The sequence below is a fragment of the Arvicanthis niloticus genome, chromosome 3, assembly GCF_011762505.2.
Source record: "Arvicanthis niloticus isolate mArvNil1 chromosome 3, mArvNil1.pat.X, whole genome shotgun sequence".
NCBI lineage: Eukaryota > Metazoa > Chordata > Mammalia > Rodentia > Muridae > Arvicanthis > Arvicanthis niloticus.
This window is the reverse complement of record NC_047660.1, coordinates 124,732,145-124,757,914: the sequence shown is the minus strand read 5'-3', so window position 1 is coordinate 124,757,914 and position 25,770 is coordinate 124,732,145. Positions and strand designations below refer to the sequence as shown.

Sequence of the window (25,770 nt, the reverse complement as noted above, 5' to 3'; positions counted from 1 at the left end):
ATGTACCTCTCATGCTGTCACTGTGCACCAAACAAAACTGCCAAAAGCTGGTAAGTGCTCTACAGAACCTGTGCCAGATGCTGAAGGAAACCTTCTGTGCATCAGTTAACCCCAAAGGCTTTGGGAGAAGGGTTTGTGGGCTATCAGGAAGACCCAGCAGACAGTATGCTGTGTCTTAAGAGCTGTACAGAGCTTCGTGCATTCACGGTGGGAAATGATAGCACTCTTTGTCAGGTTGAAGCAAGAGGAAAGAACTCTCCAGGAGAACATGGTGGAAGAAACCAAACTTTCGAGAGAAATTTTTCAGAGGGCCAGATTCCTGGGGAAGTCATGGATAGGCAGTGAGAGAGATTTGCATGCTGGTCTATGGAGCCCTGCAGATCTGAAAAGAACTTCCTGTCCTGGATTTCTCTGTGAACAGCTGTTTTGATTTGCTTTACCCGGTGAGCATTTGTATAAGGTGTTGTCAAGAAGAAATGTTCCTACGCTAAAAATAAAACCCTAAAAGTCACATATCTACTTCCATGGGCCGAGTAGAGTAATGAGCATGCCGGCATGGCTGTTTGTTCCATGCTTGCAGCCTCTGGGACTTTTGCAGAGGGAACGCCACTCCCTAGCATCTGTACCTTGGTGACTCACCATCCAGTGGATGGTACATTTTGCTCAGGAAATAATAACTCAGCCTTGTTCTTGAACGGTCAAGTTTTCCATCTGTGTGCCAAGCCCCACCTCCTCTCACCCATGCAGCCATCCTGACTGAAGGTCCTGATGTAGTTCTTTATACCTTGAGACAGCAGCACTGTCTGTGAGCTGCAGACTCTAGAGCAGAGTCTGTTACTTTCCGGTTGATCATTTTGATATTGCCATCCACCAGCAATGGTCAAACGTTTAGTAGATTATTTGTGGAACGGAATCTCTTCCTTGCATGCTGGATGCCTTAGTTCATTTTTCCTGGTTGTGGTTATAACAAAAATACCTAAGGAGGCACCCTGAAATTTATTCAACTCACAGCTCAAGAGGTTGAAAGTTCAAACAACACAGCTCTGGCTTTGGCAGGGGTCCAAGAAAAGATGGCTGACGTGCATGTGGGTCTGAGGAAGGGAATATTTCTTAAAACAGGAAGCCAGGAGACAAAAAGTTCTATAGCAGCTTCCAAGGCTACATTCCCAGTGACCTAAGGACCCCATGAGGCTTCACTTCTCAACATGGCCATACTCTGGACCAGGTTCCCAACACATGAACCTTTGAGAGATAAAGCTATCTTGACAATATGTACTATTAACTCTTCCCTAGTTCCAGATGCCTGACAAGAGATGACTTTGTAGATGACCCCTCTGCTGGTTCTACGTCCCACTTGTACTGTATGTGCAACTGGAAGGCAACTATAGAGTGCATTTTCACAGATGATATATCTCTGTGTGTGCCTCCAGGTAGAAGGTAGGGTGGAGAAGAAAAGTGACTGCCTTCATTGTGTGGTTTCAGAATCCATAATCCTAAAAGGGCACCTCAGATATCAACAGTCCCCTTTTGTTATGGAAAGTCTATGTTATAAAACTATCCTTTTTCCTAAACCTAATGCATTTTAAAGGCAAGGCAAAAGAAGCCCCAGTTGGGTGTTTGGAAGTCTTGGTTTGATGCCTGGCTCTATAAGCTGGATCAAGGCACTTAGCCTTCCTGAACTTTGATTCCATCATGTATGAAGAAAAATAAGCAATATCCACCATTATGTCATGATTTCACTATGACTAAATAAGACAATATAAAGTTCCAGGGCCTCAAACCCGAGTGCCGTGGAAGTGGTGACTTAAGCTTGTTAGACACGTGGTGGTTCTTGACTTGAACAGTTTCACAGCCCTTCCCCAAGGCTGATAAAAGAGAATCGAAATCCAGACCAAGGAGCCAAAATTCTGCCCATTCAGTGGTGAAGAAAGGATCAGAAGAAAGCTGCCATCACATCTTAGTTAAGTCCAATCCTGGATAATAGTTTGCATTTGTGAAAATTCTCATCTGGAATTGTGGGTGCGGCATGAAGCCATGGGGAGGGGAGGCCTGTTTACATCCTCTGCCAGGATATCCTGACAGTAGGCAAAGCAGGCTTTTGAATCCTGTGATAGTCAGGTGTACTGCCATCAAAATAAACTGGAGGTTTTTCTTTGCTGATAAATTACAAACAAAAGAAGTCACTAAAATACCCTGAAAAGGTAGCTTCATGAAAAATTAGAGACCAGGGAGAGTTCTTTATACTCATTTGGTTGGAACCATTCTTTGCTTAACTGTGGGTGTTGGGAAGTTCTTTTGTTGGGAGCTTTGTTGCTTACAGGGAGAGAAAAGCTTTTGAACATCAAAGAAGACTGATTCTGATTAGAGGCAGTGCTGCTGCTCCATGCAGGCTGACTTTTGCACAGTGCACTGATTGCTAGTATCTGACCAAGGGACCCTTCTGGCTGACATTCTGGACACAAGATGAGGGTCCTGATGTGATGCCGCTTGTGAAAGACAGCTAGGCGTATGGGCAGCTCTGTATTCATTATAGGGAAAATGGGAGGTGTTAAGTGGACCACTGCCTTGCTCCAGGTCTTTGTCCTTCTCTGTCTTCAATGAGATTTGAGTGGTGGACTGGAATCAGAGTATGGGTCTGGTCTTCACACTCCTGATGTATTTGACTGCCTCATTGTAACACCAGGACCTTGTACAGATAGGGCCTCACTGTGTATGTATGGCAGGCTTGAAACTTGTTACATAGGCCCAGGTGGTCTTGAACTCATAGAGCCTGCCTCTACCTCCCTGATGAGATTAAAGCCATGCATCATCATGCCTGGGTAGGGTCTTTTTAAAAAGATATTATTTAATGTTGGCCTGCGGCATTGAATAAATCAACTCATTTATCGTTCTACGGTCCATGAGCAAGAACTGGTGGGCGATACCAGCTCAGTTTTCCGCAGCTCTACTAATTCATAATTTCCAAACTTTTGATAGAGTTACACATTCTGGGTTGCATTTCAAGCAGCCCCCTCCCCTGTTGATTAAGGTAGGGCATATTGTAGCATCTACACGAAAGTTTCTAAGAAGAAATTAGAAAGAGATTGTCAATACCGTGGTCCAGTGTCCCATCAAATGCAGGAATTTCTACAGTAGCCCATTTGAACCCATCTGGGAATGAGGATTTCACACACTAATGATGCCAGGTAACACTAATGACTGCAGCTGGCAGTGCTCCTGGGTCTGAAGCCTGTTTAATGTTCGGCCTTGTATTACTGTGAGCACACTGCTATTCACTGTAAGTATAAGTGGACAAAACCATCTCTTAAGAGATTTTCTTCACAGTGTATTGAAATCTTCCTCCTGCAGTCGGCCTTCCAAAGGCCCTTTGCCATGCCATGGGAGAGGCTAGTGTCTTCTGAGAGCTCTTGTATTTGATACGATACTCAAACTCTTTTCTTTTCAGGGTGACACGGTCCAGTTGTCAACCAAGGCTTTTCATCCTGCAAGCCCTCTTCTACCTTGCTGTCCACTTCTCTAGATGTGGGCTTTCCACTTCAGCATCCTAAGCCTTCTTAGGATTCTGAGGGGCACAGAACATAGAACTCCTTAGCTGCCTTGACTGTGGGTGCTCTTCATTAGCCAGATTCTGTGATAGCCTTCTTTGTAAGCCAACGCCAGCACATCTCTAGTTCATATATGAAGGCAAATCAACATTCCAGGTCTTTCTCTTAAGACACGCTACAGTGCTGGGACCCTTCCCCACCCAAGAAATCAATTCTGAATGAGAGGATTCATCCAGAGGGTTCCACATCTGTCCTTAGGGTCGTTGCGGTCAAGTTGTTTGTTTGTCCTCATTATCAAGGCAATTTTGATACCTAGTTTTTAATTGTTTGTTACCGATACTTCTATTAACTTGTCAAGTGGGTGTTTGAGTTTGTGGTTTGGTTGCGCAATGGAACCAGGGTTTTACATACACTAGCCAAGGACTCTGTCACTGAGTCAGCCCCGCCCCCTTCCCTATGCCAGCTCTAAACACCTGGAGTCTGTCTCTTTCTCCAAGAGATTCAGCATGAGAATTTTGTTAGTTTTTAAAAAATAAAATATCTAGCGTGACGACCTCACGTTTACTTTGTTGTCAAAGAGGGTATGGCAAGGGGATGTCTTAGCCCAGCACATCAGTGGCACTCACCGTTAGTTTGTTTATTACACATTACAGAATCCCTTTTTTTTTTTTTTTTTTTTTTTTTTTTTTTTTTTGAGTGAAACAGGACTGATTTAGAAATAGTTTGGGGGTTACATTACTTTTTTCTTTTGAAAAAAAAATGACTGAAAATTGTTTCTTAGCACATTATTCATCTCATTTCTATAGAAACATGTTCTTAAAACAAATCGTTGAAGTGACAGGAAATTACTCCTTACGTGTCTCTCCAGCATGCTGTCAAGTTCACACCTCCTAGGAGAGATAGTACCAGACTGAGACATGTCCAGACAGTAAGCTGGCACCTACCGACATGCTCCATGACAGTATCAGTGGCGTGACTATGACAGAGACTGTGTTGACAGCACAGTGTCAACTACCGATGTGTTTTCTCCAAGCACAGTAGTCTGTTTTATTTGCAAAGTCTTTGTTTGTTTGTTTGTGTCTTCCTTTTGAAAAAAAATACTTGGGCTTTTTAGATTAATGTCAAATACCTCTCCAATAACACACGGTGGTTTTATTACTGCTTTGTAGCGTTTATGCACAAAATGCTTTTTATGGATTTTCCCCTTTGCCTTGAACTAGATGTAGGAAAGAGTACAAGGTTAGTCGTCATAAGAAACTCAAATCCATGTGGTCAAGGCATGAATCTTGCCTCGTTAAAAGAGTAGTATTTATGTTAATGTTTTTGAAGCATTCTCACACATTTTCTCATATGAAAGGATGGATACATACATATTTGTTCACTTTAGGAGATAGAGAGATGGACACAAGCAGATTAAAACACAGCTAACCCTTTACCACCTGGACATGGTCACTACTGAAGCTTGGTGTGTTTGCTTTCCTGCTACACATTTTAGGGCAGCTTTAAGAGTACAGTGTGTGTGTGTGTGTGTGTGTGTGTGTGTGTGTGTGTGTGTGTGTGTGTTCTTAACAAGCCTGAAAGGCACAGACATTAGTGCTGAAGAACCAGTGTAGAATAGTAGTTAAAAGTGCCTTGAATTTTAAGGGTGTAATTCAAGGGTTCCTGGCTTGAGTCCCTAGCAATGCCCCCACCCCTGGAGTGTTTCAGCTCTGACACTTTGAGACTCTAGTCCTGCTGGGCAGTGCTGGTGCATGCCTTTAATCCCAGCACTTGGGAGGCAGAGGCAGGCAGATTTCTGAGTTCGAGGCCAGCCCAGTCTACAGAGTGAGTTCCAGGACAGCCAGGGCTACACTGAGAAACTCTGTCTCAAAAAAAAAAAAAAAAACAAAAACAAAAACAAAAACAAACAAACAAAAAAAAAGAGGCACCCCAGTCCTAGCTATACTAATTATTATTATGTAGCAACTACAATTTCAAAACTCTTTAAATCCCCCTTTTCCACTTCTATGTAATGGGCTGGTCATAGTACATATTTGTTATTAGAATTAATGAGAGTGTGGAGTTTGGTCTATACACTGTGCTGCATATGCCTGAGCTATAGTTATTAGATGAGTTCTTTTTTTTTATTTATTCACTTAAATTCTAGGGTCAAAATTTCCTTGTCAGAAAATATTTGAAAACACTTAGAATGGCTGCATAAATTTCAATATATGAATATACTTGAATAGTGTCATTTCCCTATAGTTGGCTCATTTCTAATTCTTTGCCACCCTAAAGAACACCACAGTTATTATCCCATACTTTATTTTTTGTGCATAGACAACAGATTCAAAGATGAATCTACTACTGATGGCATTTTTATGGGAAGAGAAGAGATTTCAGAATTTTTTAATGTTTCCCAACTTGCCAGATTATATGCTGTGTGTTCTTTACAGCAGAGTTCCCCTTTCATCTTTGCACAGCCTCATTGAGGGAGCTCTGTCACCCCTAATTTTCAGAGAAAGAAGGTCTGAGGGCAGACAGGTTGCTTACCCAGGGTCACAAATAAGCAGTGGAGATGGAGATACAGGCAGCTGTCTGGTTTGGAAGTTCAAGCCTTTTCCATTCTGCCATACACTCACGCCTGTCTCTTGGAGGCCAGCAGAATGAATAGTCACTATTGTGCTTTCTACAAAATGCCACTGGGTGCCACGTAAAGGATAGGACACTTGGCTGGAACTCTTGGCTTGCTTAATGCAGTTCCTCTTGTGCTCGGATGTTCTTATATGTCTTGGAATGGAGCCTCATTAAAATAAGGCGTTAAGTCAAGGGAAGGCAGCATTGGTACAGTGACTTGATGAAAGGCGCGCACGTGTAGAAGACATCTATTGAGTCAATACAACAGAAAGCGTCTTTGTTTTAGTTGTACGGACTAGATCAGAATCACTTATCTGCCTGGGAATCAGAGTGCTTCACATAAATCAGCTAAGGAATTAGGCAATAAGAACACTCAAAATAAATTGATTCTGTCAGAAGAAATTGCACATTTCTCTTCTTGCTTGTTTGGTATTGATTAGCCTTAGCCATAAGAGGGTACACCCTGAAGGAGTGTTGATAATACTCCGAGTATCAGTGCAGGTACCGGGGAACATGAAGTATATTAGGGTATAGCCCCGCCAAAGGACTATTTGTGAGCTGCCAAGTTGTCTTTAAAAAGTCAGCTTTGGGAACATTTATCTTGGCAGCTCTCAGATCTGGCTCACAGCATGCAGTGTGGCAGCCAATCTTGTAGGAAAAGCATATAATTAATATGACGAAGAAGGCACGGGTATTGCCAGTCAATACCTTACATCGTTCCCTAACAAAGGAACGATTGAAGCTCCTTTTTTAGTAGGGTGATTGTGGTTTGTCATTCCATAGATTCTGATTCCTAGTAAAACTGATCAAGAAAGAAATTCTGGTTGTAATCTTGCATATATAAGAGACGCTTTGCTGTAGTGTTTACAGCCAGTTACCGTCTAGTCAGGACAGCTAGCTTTGGCTTTTGGATTCTTGAGGTCGTCCATCTCTTGAGCTCACACACGTTCATCTTGTGATAGTTCTGCTTCCTTCAGTCACTCTCATGCTTGAAAAGGAGAAGCATCAGCTTCAGAGTCCCAGTAGGCAGGAAGGCTTCAGGTCCTGATAGAACTTCTTTACCGACTTGGACTGTTTGATAATGTTGTCTCCATCCACATGGAGGTGCTGTAGGTGGAAGCGCCCAACCTGTCAACCTTTAGTTCTTTTCTAAAGATTGGCCCTGTCACTCAGTCTACCAGACAAAGAGCTATCCTCCCATGTACCCCAGGTCCTCGACTCTCCAGTGGGGATAATGGAGATTGCAAAGTCACAGATCATTTGAAGGATCAAATATATTGAAGGAACCATTTGGCTAACTCAGAAGTTCTTTCATGCTTTGTTTTCTCATTTACTAGTTAATGGTCATAGATCATCCTCCTTGAAGAGGAGGAGCCAATTTAAAATATTTTCAGATGAACAGTGGCTATATTCATAAAGCATATGCAACAAGTACCTCCCCTAGGTCTAACCCCACGGGCATTTCTGACTCTTATCAGATAATACTGGCACACACCTTTTCTCTGCTCTGAAAACCCCCAATTGCCTAGCTTAGAATATCTCAAAAGTTGGATGTTCATTCGTGAAGCACAGCCCTCTGATGGATACTTAAGAGCAATCTTTGGAACACATGAAAGTCCTTTGTGAAAGTAGACATTTAAGCTACATCTGTAACCACAGAACTCAGGAGGCAGAGTCAGTAAGATCACTCATGAGTTAAAGGCCCGCCGGGGCTAAACAGGAAGTTCCAGGACAGCCAGGACTACATAGCAAGACTCCCTCTCAAATTTAAAACATAGATATTTGGATTTACTATGCTGTCCTAAAATAGAAGCAAAGCCGACATATTTGATATGCATTTTAGCTTTCAATGTAAAAGCTCAAAGAAAAAGAAAAAAGTGGGAAAATGTTCTGATAAGATGGCATTGTAGAAAATTGCAAGAGACTGTGACTATTCAAATAATTGTGCTGCAGGAGCAGGAAAGAAATGGAGAAATCTCCTCTCTCTCTCTCTCTCTCTCTCTCTCTCTCTCTCTCTCTCTCTCTCTCCCTCCCTCCCTCCCTCCCTCATCCTTCTTATGTCAGGATCAGAAGCCCTACTTCCCTTCTTCCTCTGCCTTTATCTCCATGTATACCAGAAGGGCCAGGATTGGATGTGTTTACTGGACAGTCTTGATTGGGCTATATGGTAGGATGTTTATGAAGAGGTCTACAGATAATTAATGGTTGAAATGTGTCTATAGGGTTCCTCAGGGGTGGGAGTCAAGTACTAGATATTTTAAACAAATCTTTTTGATCCATCTGAGCTGACCCAAGGCCCACAGGGCTCGGGACTTGCTGAATATGCTTGGTGACACCTAAACCTGCTTGCTGTTCTCATTTTGGAACTGTATCTGGATTTTGCTTTTCCTTCCACACAGGAAACTATCATTAAATTCCTTCCTTTGCTTTGGTGCCAAAGCTTCGTCTCCTCCATTTCTCCAGCAGCTATTTCCTGAGTGTCTGCACTGTACTGGGCCTGGTTAAAGGCCAGGGAGAAAGCAGATGTTGGAAAAGAAGCAAGCATACTTCCGTAGAATGTAAGATGTAACTCAGAGTTGAACAAAAAGGGAGAGATGACATTTGTAACTTTTTTCCTTGCTGTACTTTCTATAATAAATTATACTACATAAAATTCTGTAACAGTAGTCATTAATGTAGCTGATCCTCTTAGGATGAAAATCCATTTTGTTGACTATGACTCAGGAAGCATCCACAGTACACAATTCCAGTGTAGCAGAAGACTTTGGGCAGCCCTTGGGAGTGAGCCAAAATGGGATTTGACTTGTGTATCAAGCTCATCATGGTTTTGATATATTTCAGTTCTAGACATCAACAAATATTAATGCTGGATATTAAAGCCAGTTAAATCAATATCTCTTGCTGTAATCAACAGCAGCACACATCCAAAGGCAGCATACTCCAAACACCATATTTTGTTGGATATAAATATACATATTTACGTATGGCATATCATAAGCCTAGCTGACTAACTAACCTGTCTTCTGGTAGATAGGAAGGTAATGTCAACAAATTATTTTAGAAAGAATGCCAGAGAATTATAATGTTGTTTCTGATCTCTCATTTAAGCAATCTCATAACTCATTTTACCCACATTGACTGTAAGAGAATACACAGGGAAGTCTTGGGTTACTATAGCTGTGACTGCTTCCTCTATCCTTTTCCAGCTTCTGTCCCAACCTGAGGACTCCTTCCTTGTGGTTTTAACTTGTAAAACTGAATTCCTTCACAACTCCATGCATGCATATGATGTACTTTGATTATATTCCCCTCACTATTATTTTTCTTCCCCTCCCCTCAAACCACTTCTAGCAGAAAAATCTCTTTCCTACCTTCACTTCTAATTGTGTGTGCCCCACCGAGTTTAATTTAGGGTTGCTTGTGAGTTTCTTCATTGGAGCCAGGGTGGCTTACCAATTGTGGTACAGCCAAGGGATAGGACTGTCACATTTCAGCAGCCATTAACTGCCCAAGTTTCCCTAAGAAAGTGTGGTGCCTCATAAATTCCCTTTATTCCATAATGGATGTTGGTGGGCCAGGCTTTTGAGGCTTTATGCAGGCAGCCACTGCTACCAAGGATTCTTAGGTGTAAGAGCCATGTCATGTCCAGAGATGGGGTTTTACTGTAGTGGGTTGGTCTGGTACTGCTTACATTCAAATGCTAAATTCTGTACCCCAAGATCCGACTGTTCCAGGTCGAGAAGATAGTCACATACACCAGCTTTTGGTGTGTTAAGTTTGTCCCCCAACTCACTCCTGATTGGTTAATAAAGATGCCTACCGCCTGTAGCTGGACAGAAGAGTATGGCACGTGGAGGAGGGGAGAGGCTGGAGGTCCTGGGTTTGGGGGTTCTCAGGAGAGACAATGAGGGATCCTGAGGATAGGAAAAGAAGAAGGAAGGCACCATGGGGTAGGTGGCTCATGAGTGCATGGCCATGAGGGCCAGCCTGTTGGAGTAGGAGCAGCCTAGGAGGAACATGGCAAGTGATATCTCAGGGATCACCACAAGGAAGTAGACAAAATCGCTTAGAGGGTTGATATCTGCCCAGCTCTAGTGCTTTAAGGCTTATTATAAATATAAAGGCTTTGTGTCTTTTATTTGTGGACTAAATGATCTAATGTGGGGTAGAAACCACCAAATAGCATTTACCGCCATATTTCGCAGCAGTCCTTCCTGTCTTCAAGCGTTTAACATCCTTTCGTCTTCTCTTCCACCATGTTCTCTGAGCCTTGGAGGGGACGATGCGGTTGTTGGCTGTTCTCAGTGCTTTCGACCAGTGCTGAGTCTCTGCATTAGCAGAAAACAGAAGCGTCTCCAAAACAGAGGTTTTGTAGCTAAGTCTTGGCCTGTAGGAATCTAGTGGTTGTGATGGAAAGGAACGTGGGGTAGTGAGGATTTGAAACCTTGCTTTCTCTTCTGTATTTTTTAACTGCTGGAGAATGTCTGACTCACAGCCTTTCTATGAACAGTTGGCCCAGGGTATTAGTCTACAGACACTAGCATACTGCTTTATCATTTGTTATCAGGAAAGCCTATCATCCATGTGCCCTGATGGCATGCATATTATTCACATTGTACAGGTGTGTGCGAGATGACCTATTGAGTAACTTTTCAAAGGGCATCAGGGTCAGAATGGGACAAGCTGGGATTTGAACCCCAGTGTGTTTGATTCCAACGCCTTTTCTCCTTTTACTGCATGAGATTGTTAGTAATATATGAGACTGAAAGAAAGTTTTTTTTTTTCAAATCATTAAAATAATACACACTCATTATAGAAAGTTTAGAAAGCAAATTATAGAGAAGAAAACAATGACCTATAATCCTGCACCCTAGGGATATACCGCTACCAAATTTCATCTCCCCCCCCACCCCAGGCTTAAGAAAGCTGTAATTTATATGTCTAAAAGAGTCCTGTAGTGCAACGTTGTCTTTGAGGCTGACACATGAAATCAACCATATTGCTCTTGCGTCAGATAAAGCCCCTTTCAGAGTCTGGTAGGAGTCAAAGCCTCTCTGTGTATGATCCCCAGACATGGGAATAGAAGCTACAAAAGCAGTGTATCCATTCCTCATATCTTAGCAAAATAACACATGACATGTGCGACCGTTTTCTGCCTTCTAAACGTCTGTGCTGTGGTTGTTTACCAGCCCATAAGGAATACCACCTTGTTGTGTCAAAGAACCATAAATATCTTGTGCCAAGTTCAGTTGTAGTACGGGATTGGATTTACCAAAATGCAGCTCTTCATGTCAAATATTGATGGATATTTGAGGGGTATGTTTAAAAGCCTTTATTAAAAATTAAATCTATAAATGTTTAATATCTTATTTGACAACTCATTTATTACATTGTCAACACAACGGTGTTTGCCTTTGGTGGTACATAAAGAAAATCAGAAAATTGCTTTTGTCAAAACTTCGAAAAGCATATTTTGAAATCAATTCCTATTTAATGGAGGTATTACACTCACTGAATTATTCCCCTCCAAGGGGTTCTTGTGAAAGCAAATGGATCTAAGTGTGACGAACTGATCTGTAAATAAAGTCAGTAGCATCTTATGTTGAAGTAAATGTTTCCCACAGATCTCTCTCTCTCTCTCTCTCTCTCTCTCTCTCTCTCTCTCACACACACACACACACACACACACACACACACAGAGCTATCAAAGTGGCCACTGGAATACTTGAAGTCAGGAAGCCCCCAAGAGCTCTATACTGTGGGGTCCTCACCTGACTTATGGTCCAGGCATCTCAGTAAGTGGCTGTTTTCTGCTTTAGTTTTTAACAGGCATTCTAATCCTACCCCACTAGCCTAATCACCTTGTCCACTAACTGCTGGACACCTGGGACTCAGGGTTTCTTCTGATTAGTCTTGATTCTCTGGGGCCACCACCGTGGTTCAGGATAGAGCCAGGTAGACATGCATGCCTGACCTCAGGCTGCATTCTTCCCTTGTCTTCTGGTTGCCAATATTTCCTATGATAAGAATTGATCCTGCTCACAGGGCTGATTATGAAATGTGGCTTGTGTTTTATGTTAATGACCTTGGTACTGTCCTGGCATCGTTCATGCCGCTGAAGCGTTATATTCTCTCTTGGAAGCTGGATTGTTGGGAGAAAAGATTCTAAGAAAGAGTTATAAATTAGGATCTCAGGATGTCCAGGTCAATCTTCTCATGTAAATACAAAACCCAGAGATGTTAGGGGAGGGGAGAAGTACCCAGAGAAGTGGTATCATAGCCAGGCATGCCATATTGTTTCAATTTTAAAATAATCATTAAAAATATTTTCATGCAATTCTAATTATGGTTCACCTTCTCCAACTCTTCCCAGATCTTCCTCACTTCCAACCCATCCAAATCCACAGCCTTTCTTTCTCTTTCTCATTGAAAGGAAGCCAGGCAACTATAACAACAGCAGCAACCACAACAGATTAATAGATAAAATTAGAATGGACAAAACAAGCATATGGGAAAAAAGAGAGCCAAAGAAAAGCACATAAACATATACTAATGCTGAAACACAAATGTACACACACACACACACACACACACACAAAACCTCTTAAAACAAAATTGCAAACCTATAATACATAAGCAAATATATAAGAGAAAAGAGTTGCCCCAGACAGAGAGCACTATGGGACAAAAAGCTTTCAACAAAGATGCCTTTGAGTTTGTTTTGTGTTGGCTTCTGAGCATGGGGCTTCTTGCCCTTACGTATGGTTTGCATACCTACTGAGACTCTGTTGGAGAAAACTAATATTTCCTGTGTGAGTGATTATCAGTTGGAGGTAGCTTCTGGGTAAGGGATGGGGGGGGGGTGTCTACCTCCTCTCAAAGCATTGGGACTGAAGGGCTCTAGCAGTCCCAAGCATGGCAAACATGGTGCCAACAGGTTTTGTCTTTTACCCTTTCCCTGCTTGCTAAAAACCATTAGATTACAGTCCTAAAGTTAGCCACCAAGGTCTATTCCCTTATTTGGCCATGTCCAGGTACCAAAAAATTGAATCCCAGCAATCAAAATCAATCCCTTTTGGCTACCCTAATTAACATGTCCAATTAAAACTGAACACCTCATCCTAACACAAGGTTTCTTCTTGCACCTTTGTAAACTGCCATTTTCCTCTGGGCCACATCTGTCTCCCCTCTACCCACAGGAAGGCCTCTGTCTCACTTCAGGGCAAATACCCCTTCCCTCATTCCCTTCCTCTTCTCCCTCACCCTCTATCTCCTGCCTTTGTCTCTTATTCCCTGCCCTTTGTCCCATTCCCTGCCCTTTGTCCCTCTGGGGCAAATAAATCTTCCTTTGGGCTAAGAACTTGGTCTTGCTGTGTCCTGGGCCAACACTGGTCCTCTCTTGGACTCCCTCTGAGCTGTGCATGGTGCCATAGTCTGTCGAGCCCATCAATCACCTTGTATCTAGAAGGCCTTGCATCCTTGGCATCTTCCATCCCCACTGGCTCTCACAATCTTCCTCTCTCCTCTTTCAGATCCCTGAGATCTGAAAGGAGGGATTTGGTGATGATATCCCATTTAGGACACAGTGTTTCAAGGTCTGTTTTTCTCTGCACATTGTCCAGGTGCGACTCTCTGTATTTGTTCCCATTTATAGCAGGAAGAAGCTTTTCTGATGATGGCTGAGCAGGATACTTACTGATCTATGAGCTCAGCAGAAGATCATTAGGAGTCACTGCTACGTTCCTTGAGCAGAATTTGGTTTTCTCCTAGGTCTATGGCCTATCTAGTGTCAGGTTCTTGAGCACCTGAGCAGTGTCAGGCATGGGTTCCGTCTCATGGACTGGATCTTAAATTCCAATCAGATAGTGGTTGGTTATTCACACGGCTTTTATGTCGGAATTGTACCAGCATATTTTGCAGGCAGGGCATCATTATAGATTGCAGGGATTGTAGCTCAGTTGGTGTTACCTTTCTCCTCTAGAAGAGTTCCTTCCAGTCCCATGGACGTGAGTCAGTGGGGTGGAGGCTCTAGGTAAGCACTGGCTTGTCTTTTCCATGAGTTATGTAGATGTCATCTTCAGCAATACGGCCATACCATCAGCTTGTGGAGAGCAACCAATAGCCTTGGCAATGGCCTGGGTTGTTTGGGGGTCCATGGGGCCTCTGTGGCCACAACTCAACCAGATATAAACCATTCCCAGCATTTGAGGTTTCATTTGGTGGCAAGGGATGTCTAGTTCCAGCTTTGTCTCCAATGTTATTCAGGGATACCGTTTTAGATTTCTTTCACATATGTATACATCTTAAGAATCTCCTAGGGTATTAGGCTTTCAACCAATCCCTCCTTACTCTTAGTTGTCCCTCCCATAGTCTCTCCATCACCCCATCCCAGACCCACCCACATATTATCCTTTCAAGCACCTCCCTCCTTCTTGTTCTCCAGTGGTCTCATGAAAGTTGACCTTATAAAAGTGGGATCTGTGACCTAAGCGTGTGAGCCCCCCACAGGGTGTTCTGAGGATTACTTATGACACTGGGATTACTACTAATGAACACAGAAATAGGGTGGTACGCGAATGAGTGGCTAGTTGACTTATAACCTTGACACCGGCTGAGTGGTTGAATCCTGTCATTATACATTATAGACTAAGTCTGATAGATAATAATACTATACAACAAAAACAATAGCAGACATTTATTTTTAATTAGTTAGGCAGATACTACGTGGCCACATTTTGTCACCGTTAGACTCCTAGCCTACCACATTCTAGTATGGTTTCAGTACTCCAACCATTTGACCCTTGTTTATTGGTCTCTTTCAAATGCCAATGATGCCAGTGCGTCCCTTGGAGTACTAACATGGTTAGTATGTGGGGACAACTCTGGAACAAAGCCAGGCACTTTCTAAATTCATAATGAATGCCAGCTATTGTTGTTAAATATCACCATTACCTGCTAGGTGAGTCGAATGCATTGGACGCTTTGCTCATCATGCAGCGAAACACTTGGTGAGAAAGCTATTATTATCCCCAGTTTACTGCTGAGTAAACAGACTCGAATTACTCTGCCTACCCAAGGTTGAATTAAGTCATGTGTGAGGACCAACTCATTATCTGCCAGACTCAAGATTCTGGGATACGGAGCAAGTGTAATGGGGAATGGGTGAGGATGTTGCCAGTGGAGACCAACCAGTCTGACCTTCCAAATTAATTGTCTTCCTAGGAGACTTCGGAATCCAGGCTGCTTTCAGGAACATCTCTGTGGATTCTCTAGGTAAGTAGAGAGTTTCCTCTTTCTCTATGACTTCTTCCTGTCTTTGTAAATGACTTATCCCTTCACTTACAGCTGACTCCTGGAGAGCTAAGTCACATCTTTGACTTTGACGGGGGAGGGGGGGGGGATGGGGGTGTCTCAGCTGCTTCTTAAAATTTCAGGCTAGAGTTGTCACTAAAGTGTGAGGAACTGAGGCTATCCAGTTGGGGCCATGTGGCCGAGGGATCTGAGCCACTTCTGTTCCACCTACATTCCCTTTCCCATCTATATCACCCTTCCCACCCACATCCCCCTTTCAAACTACATCAGTGTTTCCATGGTTATTGTTAGAATAGCATCATGTAAGATACTTTGGAGTACCACAAAAAGAAAAAGAAACCAAGGTCTATTATAGGCATCCTTGGGAACCAGAAGGAATTGAGAGTTAAGAGCACTGGTCTCTAGAGCCAGACTGCTTTCCACTGTGGCAGTGACAGCCCTTGCCACTGCTGTTGAAAACAACCCCCAATGAGTCTGGAAGTCTGACTCTCAGTTGTAGTTCCCGGTCAGCATGGAACGGGAGCAGAAGACTGAGGCAGCCAGCCTGGCCTTGCCTCCAACCTCCAGCTGCTTAATAGTGGCATGATCTAATTTTCATTCTTCGGAGCCTCGATTTTCTCCCCTCTGGTATATGGCTATAACCACGACACTCTGAATATTCCTGAGCTCATCTGAGATATGATAATCACAGTAATCTTCAGAGGTGTTGGCTAGCTCAAGGTCGTCAATGTAAAGGAAACCCACCTCCGACAGAATGCTGATTGCTGCCAAGTGGTGCAAGTCCTTACTCTCAAGTCCTTCAGAGGAGGCAGAGGCGGGTGGATCTCCTGTGAGTTCAAGACCAGCCAGGGCCACAATGTGAGACTCCTACTTCAAACAAACAAATAAACAAAAACAACAGAAAAGTTAACTGTTTCAGTAGTTACTCTTGTGTGAATGATTATGTCAGAAGTCTCTGTAGACAGATTCCTCAACAGTCTGTACTCAACTTGGGAAGGATTTTGGTCTTGAAAAAAAAAAATAACAAAACAAACAAACAAACAAAAAACCCCACAACTTCCAAATTGACACAGTCCAGTGAAGCAAGCCTAGGTGCCTCCTAGGTTTCCCATTGGTGTTTAAACTTGATTCTTTTTTCATAAACTGGGAACTTCAGGAAGATGGCTGTAACTGAGAAGAGTCATGGACTCTGGGGGGCGGGGGTGGAGATGGTCATAATCCATGCATGGGTTGAGATGTTTGACTTCCTTGTGTTAGCGTCACCATGGAAGTGCTTTATATTTGCTGAAAGAGAATTATTATAATAAAAACGGGATGAACTGTTTCTGTGTCCATAATATGTACATTGTGTGTGAGCAGAAGAACATGAACACAAACTCCCCTTCCCCTTCTCTTTAGTTGTCTTTTGCTTACGAAGCTGAAGGTTATAATGTAAACTCTGGCAGCCTCCTCCTCGCCAGACAAGCAAGGACACAGTCAATTCCTGTTGCCTTGGAACACACACCAGATAATCAGACACTCTGATTATTCCGCTGGCAGGCAACAGTTGATGGAAGGATGTACCAACTGAAAACAATTCTCATCACATTTTTGTCAGGACGATGAGACGCCTCCAGCTGTCTGCCACTGATCATATTAGAAGTGAGAAGCTGGGGTGCTTTGGCCTGAAAAGCTTGCTCTGATAGAGTGTTGGAACACTACTTCTCCTGACTGTTTATCCCAGAATGGTGACATTAGACATCCCTTCTGTAACAGGTCTTGCCAGTTGGTAGTTGTCTAAAACATATGCCACATGAGCACACTTAAGGAATTTTCTAATTACCGCTCAAAAGCTCTGCTTTCTCTCTTTATGCTGGTACACGGCAGGCATGGCTGATTGACGTGATCTCTCCCTTAGCATAATCCCGTTGCCAGAAGTTACAAAAAGACTGCAAAGATGGTAAATGAAACCCACAATAACTGAAGAGATGTCCGAATTCAATTAGGAAGAGGTCTTTCCCATGTGGACACATGAGCCATCTAAATCCATTTTAATTGTGAGCTGGGGTACTTATCTGGTCAGGTTTATTTTGGAGACAAGTGCCAAAGCTGGATTTAGACCAGAGCTCCAGATCTTTGAACCCTAATGACTAATTTGGGTACCCATTGAATCCCTTAATTCATTTCTTAATTAGTTCTCCCAGAATTGGAGGGTTGCTTAGTTACGATCATCGTCACAATTTTCTCATAAATCAGAATAAATGTATGTAGATTTCCCTGCCAAAGTTCACATACTATTCCCTGATCTTGAAGAACTATTGTTATTGAGACAACAATAACAAAGTCAACAGCAATCAAACTAACATTTTGTAAGGAAATAATGCATAGCAAGCAGTCTACAGTTCAGAGACGTATGGCTTTTAATTTTATTTCAGCCTGGCAGTGGTGGCGCACGCCTGTAATCCCAGCATTTGGGAGGCAGAGACAGGCAGATTTCTGAGTTCAAGACCAGTCTGGTCTACAGAGTGAGTTCCAGGACAGCCAGGACTATATAGAGAAACCTTGTCTTGAAAAACAAACAAGCAAAATAAAAAGAGAAAAATGTTTATTTCTATGCCTGTGAACGTTTTGCCTGTATGCATGTGTACCTGAATGTACATTGCCCAGGGAGGCCAAAGGAAGGTGTCAGGTTCCCTGGAGTTACAGACACTTATGAGCTGCCATGTGTGTGGGTACTGGGAACTGAAGCCCGAGACATCTCACCAGCCTGAGGCAGCCTCAAGTCACAGATGTGAGAACTTGCTTTCTCTACTGTGCCTCAGTTTCTGCTTATCTGACGGCAGGATCTACTTCATCAAATTGCTTTGACAGGCTAATGTACGTAAAGTATAGGTATGTGAATAGTGTGCGGAAAGTTGCGAGTACAGGTGCGTGTGAGTTGCTATTTGTCACCAAGGAGGCAGTGATACACCAGTAAGCACATTTTGTCGGTGCTACACCATTGACAGGTAGGTCTCATTTCTGCACTCCTCTACTCCATAATAATGAAAACACTGAAGACTTAGAAGTTGGGCTTAATCCTTTTAAGATTAATCTTTTATTATTTGTGATTACATTCCTTAGTTTGGCTACAGACTTAACAATTTCTTCATTTTACAGCCTCGATTTGTGTTAAGTTGAAATTCTTTTGATGCAGAATTGCTTTAAATTTTGAAAGAACCTTTTCTTCTTTTGGTATGTGCAATATTGGCTCTATCAAAAAGAAAAATGCTCTTATGTAAAAATGGATGAGTGGGGGGAGACTGATTTAGGGAGAAGCAACCTCAATAAATCTATGGAGACTCACCAGACTTAAGAGAATAAGTTAAGATGTAGTTAGTTTCAGAGCTTATATTTGGCCAATGTGTTGGAATTAAAGTCTGCAGAAAGATAAATCTAAAAATTAAATGACCTTTTTTCAAAGCTGCATAAGAACTAGTTAATATTAAAATTGATTGGCAAGAGACACATTGAAATTAATTTCCTTTAGAATTTCACTTAGGATCTTTAAAACTAACTCCCTCTCCACCACCACCACCACCACCTGCCCTTGCTCCTGCCACTGCCCCATCCCTGCTCCCATGCACTCAATATGAGTCTCTGTGTGTGTGTGTGTGTGTGTGTGTGTGTGTGTACTGTGTGTGTATGTCTTTGTATGTGTGTTTGTGTGTCTGTGTGTTCTAGTGAAGTATATTCAAGCGCATGTGTTAACAGTGTGGTCATAGGTTGAAATACTGTATCTAAATGGAAGAACTAACAACAGCTATAAAATGAGCTACCTACATATTAAAAGAATGTTATCACATAGAAATATAACTACATTTATGTGAAGTATAAAAATAGAAAAAAAGAAGTGAGCTGTTACTCAAGTATTCATACATCAGTGCTAAAATTCTAAAGAAAAGCCCAAATAAAACCATGCAGAGGCATGCTACATACTGGTCATCCTAGCAGATCCAGACACACACTGGGGCTCACTGGACATCAGCCTAGTCGATCTGGTGAGCTCCAGGCCAGTTAGAGACCCTGCCTCAGAAACAAAGCAAAAATGGTGGAGGGTGTCTTCTCTAATAAGGCATTGCTGTTGATGTGATTAAGCGGTAATCAGCCTTTCAGATGCTGGGGTGCGGGGTTTCATAGTTTGAAGCTTCATTGGTCTCAGCTAAGGGATCAGCTGAGGGACATTGTCACACAGTGTGAATGCCACACTTGGAGTTCTTACCCGTACATCTTTGCCATCTTACAAAACCTCAGGATGCCCATGATCTTTCTCCTTCAAGTGGTACTGAGCTACATGGTTGCTAAGATGCTACATGGTTGCTAATGGCTCAGCTTTCCTTAGGGAATGTTAGTAATAGATAGTAAAATAGTAAACACGGATACATTGGGAATGTTGCTTTTAAATAAGTTACAGCATCCCATTACTGAGTCTCGGCTTCTCATTCTCTTTCTGATGTGGACACTGGGCTTCAAATCACTCTCACTAGTTTCTAGAATGTTCCTGGGATGAGTTGTGGAGCTTCCTGGATTTGGGTTGCCATCTCTAAAGTTTGCCTTTACTTCCACATTAAAATTCTCATTTACCTCTTGTGAAGAAGGCATTGGCCCAAATTTAACAGTCCCAACGGTGGCGCTTTCCTCACCATCAGCCTGGCTTACCCTAAAACTTTTGCCAAAGGCAAAGAGGCTAAGATAGGGACATACAATCTTTGTATCACAGAGATCATCGCTCCATGACTGTTTTCTCTTGTGAACTATGAATAACTCCTCATCACTCCTAAGCAGAGGTCTGTCGTGTGCAGCCGATCCTCACATCCCCCTGAAGCCAGTACATGGCACCTGTTATGCCAGGGCTCAAGCAATTACTTGTACTATATCAAGAATGGAAGTTCTGAAAATGTGCACATGTCAGGAATATATATATATATATATATATATATATATATTCCAGAACAAGTCAAATGTTTTCCTAAACAGTATCTTAAATTGATTTGGGGTGTGAGCATTCAGTGTAAACATCTAAGAGTACCAAAGCTTGTTGTTCGTCAAGTATGTATCCATATAAAATAGCCAAATTTTATACTGTTCCTCTTCCTCTAAACAGAAATGATTTTTCCTGAGAAATCATACCACCAAAGAAGCAGATGGTGGCAATTATTCCCTCAGTTTCCATTTTTCAGAGGGTGGAGCTAACCTGTCATCCCTAGTCTGTACTTCATAACCAGCTCTCGCCATGCACTATCAACACAAAGCCCCACACTGGTTACAAGAATGGTTTGCTTGGCAGGCTTAGGAACCAGGCCCTGAAAGGCTGAATTCCTATGGAAATCTGGCTGCCCGAGGTTTGCAGGTGTTCTGACTAATGTTTTGAGAGACCAGCACTGGCAAGAACTTGCTATTTTTCAGGTCCGTGATGGAAAGATTCTGCACCCTGGGTCTCTAATCCTTGGTGTTTGGAGGTTACTTATGAGGGAAATGAAAGGGGGTACTAGAGCATTCTCAGAGGTTAACCTTTGGACTCTGGGCTCGGTAGCAAAGGCACCTTGGTGTTTTTGTTCTAACCCTGAGCATTCTTGGCTGCAGAAGCTGACAGAGTGCCAATAAAAGGCCTACTTGCATTTCTTGTTGCTGAGGGGGAAAAAATCTCTAAAGGAATGTTCTTTTTCTTTCAAAGAAGTGTTTGCAAATTAACATTTTAGGGCATAAAAAATAGTTTATAAAGCTTGCAAAATTTTCTGAAAATAAAAACTTGAAGAGCGCTCTGGGCATTTGTGGCTTACTCAGAACAGTCATAAGAGGAGATGTGTAGCTCTGTCCTGTAAGGGCTAGCTCTGATCTACTAGCTGGTAGTCTCCTTCCTTCCTTCCCTGTGCTCTGTTCAAAGATAAAGGGGAATGGTAGGACACCGCAAATCCAGCTAGCCCAAGACAGACTAGCGGCTGCTGTTGTTTCTGTTTTAGCCAGTGTTCTCCCAGCATTGTGCCCACCATCTGGAACACAAGAATACTTCATCACCATGTTCATCAGTGTGAATGAATATATTCAGGTCAGCCCATCTGTGATCTGTGTGTTGGAGATCTGTTTATAGGGAGACATGACTGAACCAGATTAGCCCTGGAATTAGGACACAACTTGGGTAAATTGGGATCAACCAACATGTGGAGCCTGATGATGAAGAAACAAGTAACCGAGGAGGTAACATGGTAGCCATAGCTGGTGGGCTTTAAGAAACCCATAGGTGGTCCACGTAACACGTGGTGTGAAGGCCAAGGAGAACTTCTTCACTTCATTTCTTCTCTCCCAGAGCCAGGCATCTTCAGGACATGCACCACTAGTCACACAAAAGCAGTGAGCAAATGAGGGTAGGTTCACATACATTCATCATCAAAGCCCACAGAAGAATCGAGTCAGGGTGCGGGCCCTGCTGATGGCGTGTCAGAGCATTCTTTCTGTGTCTCAGGGACAGAAGGTTAATAAAGATTCCAGCATGAAGAATACTTCACCCTCCAAGTGTGCCAAACTGTGTCATCCAGAAAACTGTCCCACAGGGTATACGATTTCCTCCTTCTCCTAAATTAAAAAAAAAAAAAAAAATGAACTGTTGACTCTCAATAATGCATGTTATTATCATAGAGAGAGCAAAGAGTAAATAAAGACACTTGCTTAATGAAATAACAGTTCATTTTAACTTAATGGAAGTAATTTTTTTCTATGCTTCGTTATAGAAATAGGCCACCATTGTTTTTTCTGCCATTCTTCATAACCTTGTAGTATGCTTCCTGTTTAGGCTTCTAAGAGCTGTTTTTAAAGAGCCTTAAGGGACAGCCTTTAATACTTTCCCTTTAACATAATTATTCATCTATATCATACCCCCTTAGAATGTTTGAGGATTCGGAGATATAGAAAGTTCTTAATGAGATATGGTTAATGATCTGTGCAAGGTATCACCTGGCTTAGCTAACATAAATTATATTTAATTAGTCATTCTATGGAAGTAGATACCTTAGACTAGATTGAGTACCTAAAACACAGTTTGCATTTTATGTATAGTAGTTATAAATAAGATTCTTTTTAAAATTTTTATTATGTATCTTTATGTGTCTGGGCATTTTGCCTGCATGTGTGTGTGTGCACCACATGTATACAGTGCCCAAATGTGTGTGTGTGCACCACATGTATACACTGCCTGCAGGTGTGTGTATGCACCACATGTACACAGTGCCTGCAGAGGACAAAACAATGTCAGATCCCCTGGGACTGGAGTCACAGTTGGCTTCCAGTGCTCTTAACCACCAAGCCATCTCTCCAGCCCCACAAGTAAGTTTCTAAGAGTAGTATTTAGGGATTTTAAGGGCTTGCTTGGGAGCCAGGGAGCTGGGCGGTAAAGTACTTGCCTTATAATGGTGAAGAGTTGAATTTAGTCCTAAAACCCAAATAAAGCAGCCAGATGTGTGGTACACACTTGTCATCCCTAGCAGACAGGCGAACCCTGGGGCTCACTGGTCAGCCAGCCTAACTTATTTGCTGAGCTCCAGGCTAATTAGAGACCCTGTCTCAAAAAAAAAAAAAAAAAAAAAGGAGGAGGGTGCCTGAGGACTGACAGCCAAAGTTGGCTTATGGCTTATTTCTTCCACACACACAGGCACATGTGCAGCACACATGCCCCTCCCCTTGCACATATGTTCCCTCATACACAGAACTTGTGTGTAGTAACGAAGTCCGTTCTTGAGGACGTAGTAATAGGCTGTGGATGTGGCCCTGGAATGCACAAGGCCCCAGCTCAGTCTCCAGTACCGCCTGCACGTAAGCCAGAACAAAGGGAGAGATAATAACACGAGGAGCTTTGTCCTGTCCAGATGATTCTTGCAAAGTATTCACAAGGAGCAGGAGAATTGTTCTTTCTCATCTGTGGCCTACAAACTGATCAACTAATGACAGTCCGTACATAGCATTCTGTTCTATCCTTGCTTAAAGTAAGATCTTCCTTTTCACATGTAACCCTGTGGCAGAGAGGGCCGAAACACTCCAGCTGGGTTCTTTCATATTTCACTCACCTTTTGAACCTTTCAGATGACACTTGTTCTTTCCCATGATGCTCTAGCAGGAAGTATCTTTTCTCGGAAGGAACCATGAGGATGCATTACCAATTTGCAGATGGCAGCTATGGTTGCCTGATCCATCACCCACTTGATGAAGACATCACAAGGGTGGTTTGTTTTGGTTCTCTCCTGTGGTGCGTTCTCTCTCTCTCTCTCTCTCTCTCTCTCTCTCTCTCTCTCTCTCTCTCTCTTTCTCTCTCATTTCCCCCTTCCCCTCCTCTCCCTTCCCCGACTTCCTCTCCTTTCCTCTTCTCTCCCCTCCCCCTCCCCCTCTCTCCTCCGTTCCTCTCCTCTCCTCCCTCTCCTATCCCCTTCTCTCCCTTCCTCTCCTCTTCACTCCTTCTTCCTCTTCCTCTTCTCCTTCCCCTCCCCCTGTCCCTCCCCTCCTTTTCCCTCCTTTTTCCTCCTTCCTTCCTCCCTTTCTCCCTTCCTCTCTTCCTACCCCCTTCCCTCCCCTCTCCTTTCCTCTCCTCTACCTTACTCCACCCTGGCTTTCCTGTTTGGGTATAATCTTTAGGTTGACTCTCATTTTGTGATTTTCAGTTTTCTGATGTTTTTCTACCCATCCTGTCTTCCTGGGTCTCTTTGTTGATCCCTGTGTGTGACCTGGGTCTCTCTGCTTGTTCCATGTCCCCAGTGTCACCTCCTTTTTACTTTATCTTTTCTATCCCCACTGCTCCAAGACACCAGAAACAAGAAAGCCTGTTTCCTGGGGTGCTGCTGCTTATTCCCCAGCCCACTCCTTGCCTGGCTGAGGCCCTCTTTCCCACAGCACTCAGAGGTGCTGACAGCCACCACAGGATACACACATTTAGTGTGGCCTTTTAGTGTGCCTGAAAATGCCTACAAGTACTTAAATTGCACACAGTATTTTTATGGGAACAAATATAAGTGGGGTTCTCTCAAGAAGCCACACTTGAACTCTTGCCCCGGATCTTCCGCTTGCGTCATTATATCCAACTAGAGTTTCCTTTTATCATGTGTTTTGCTTTTGTGGAAAAAAAAATAGATAATCTGTTCACTGGTAAAATTATGAATCAGAGCAGCATCATTGTTAAAGATGAGAATTCCTCCTCCTATGGCTGTAAGTGATTTAGCTCTGGGTATGAGTCATGAGCTGACATTTCTTGGGTGTCTGCATGTAGGCTTTTGTGTCAGTGGCTGATTTGACACTACTACGGCTGCCTTAATGTATGAACACAGTTGGTGCTCATGAGGCAGCTCTGGGTGGACACTATGAGTATTGTCCCGTTCTACAGATGTTGGTAGGTGCCGAAGCACAAAAGGTTTAAGTGGCTTGTGTAGGATCAGTTACGTGCAGAGCCTCAACTCAAAACCAGACCACAGAGCTTTGCTTCTTTGTTGTTGTGTGTTGTTTTGTTTTGTTTTGCTGAGGTTAACCTTGAACTCCTAATCTCTAGCCTGTGCCTCCTAAGTGCTGAGATTACAAGCATATACCCACGTTCTTAACCACTACACTAAACTTCCTAAGTGATTCTCTGAAGAGAGGACAATAATGCCTACTAAATATGTAAGAATCAAAATGTAATTTCAAATGGCTCAGTAAGTTGTAAAGTATTAAAACATAAAGTTTTTTTTTTCATATAAAACATAAAGTTTAAGTGTAGGCTGGATATCAAGGAGTTGTTTTGTATTAGAGGAGTCTTGTTATTGTATTTGGCCCTTGCTACTTCAATATATTGCTAAGTCAGACAAGATAAAAACAAGGACATATTTACCTTAAGGTTGCCTTGAAGTTGCAAAAGACAATGAGGTTTCATAAGGAGACTGATCCTTTCCCCCCAAAACAATGGCATTTGGAAGCATTTAGCCAGAGCCAAACTAACCATCATAATATTTGTAGCATGACAAACAAGTTCAATGCCATTGCTTTCATTTAATCCTGCCCCCATTAGTGGAGCACTTGACCCTTTTTTCTCATTATTAAATCATGCAAAAGAAAATTTCTTCTTAGTATCCAGTTAGCATATGCCATGAACTTGCCATTAGCTGTTCTTCAGTGTACATACAAGATTTGGGACCATGTCCCTGACTACAGCTATGAAGCACTGAAAGAGAAGAGGTCCTAGACAAGGGTACGGTCAATGGAAAGGACCTGGGTAAGAATTCCAAAGATGGGGATTCACAGAAGCCACAAACCAATCATCACCACCACCATT

General features: G+C 42.7%; 1 protein-coding gene across 8 annotated transcripts in view; it reads left to right on the top strand.

Moving 5' to 3' along the window:
- The window catches only part of Spats2l (spermatogenesis associated serine rich 2 like), a 171,755-nt gene that overhangs the window by 12,248 nt on the left and 133,737 nt on the right, over window positions 1–25,770 (top strand). For all 8 annotated transcript variants that reach the window (XM_076931890.1, XM_034499102.2, XM_076931889.1 and 5 more), the window contains exon 2: window positions 15,384–15,434. The gene's annotated coding sequence lies outside the window, so the exon portion shown is untranslated. The remainder of the gene's footprint in view (window positions 1–15,383; window positions 15,435–25,770) is intronic.